General features: G+C 35.6%; 1 protein-coding gene across 1 annotated transcript in view; it reads left to right on the top strand.

Annotated features, from left to right (window-relative positions):
- LOC119593704 (rho family-interacting cell polarization regulator 2-like) overlaps positions 1-348 on the top strand; it is a gene marked incomplete in the record, with an annotated part of 108,243 nt that overhangs the window by 89,745 nt on the left and 18,150 nt on the right.

The raw sequence follows: 348 nt of genomic DNA, 5'->3' as shown, positions 1-348 counted from the left end.
CGTGATAAGAGACATACAAAAATAACCACAGAATGGATGAATGATAGAAAAAAGAATGGTTAATGGGTTGCGAAATTACATCACGTTCTGAATCACTCAGGAATTTGCTTCAGGAACTTTGTACTTGTCCTGCATTGCTATTGTTATATATTCACTCAAGGAAGTTTTGTGTTGTGTATTCACTTAAAGAAGTTTTATTCTTTGCCGGAGTGTTATACAGGTCTGTTTAACTAAGCTTATTTTTTCTTAAGTCAACAGATTTCCTTTGACTTACTCTGAGCTCCCATGTTTACTTCTGTTTTATTTCTTGTATGTTGTGAGTGCCTCGTAATTCGCAATCGGCTGCAG

Source organism: Penaeus monodon, chromosome 32 (genome assembly GCF_015228065.2).
Source record: "Penaeus monodon isolate SGIC_2016 chromosome 32, NSTDA_Pmon_1, whole genome shotgun sequence".
NCBI classification, from domain to species: domain Eukaryota; kingdom Metazoa; phylum Arthropoda; class Malacostraca; order Decapoda; family Penaeidae; genus Penaeus; species Penaeus monodon.
The sequence above is the reverse complement of the archived record's forward strand: the minus strand, read 5'-3'. Positions and strand labels throughout refer to the sequence as shown.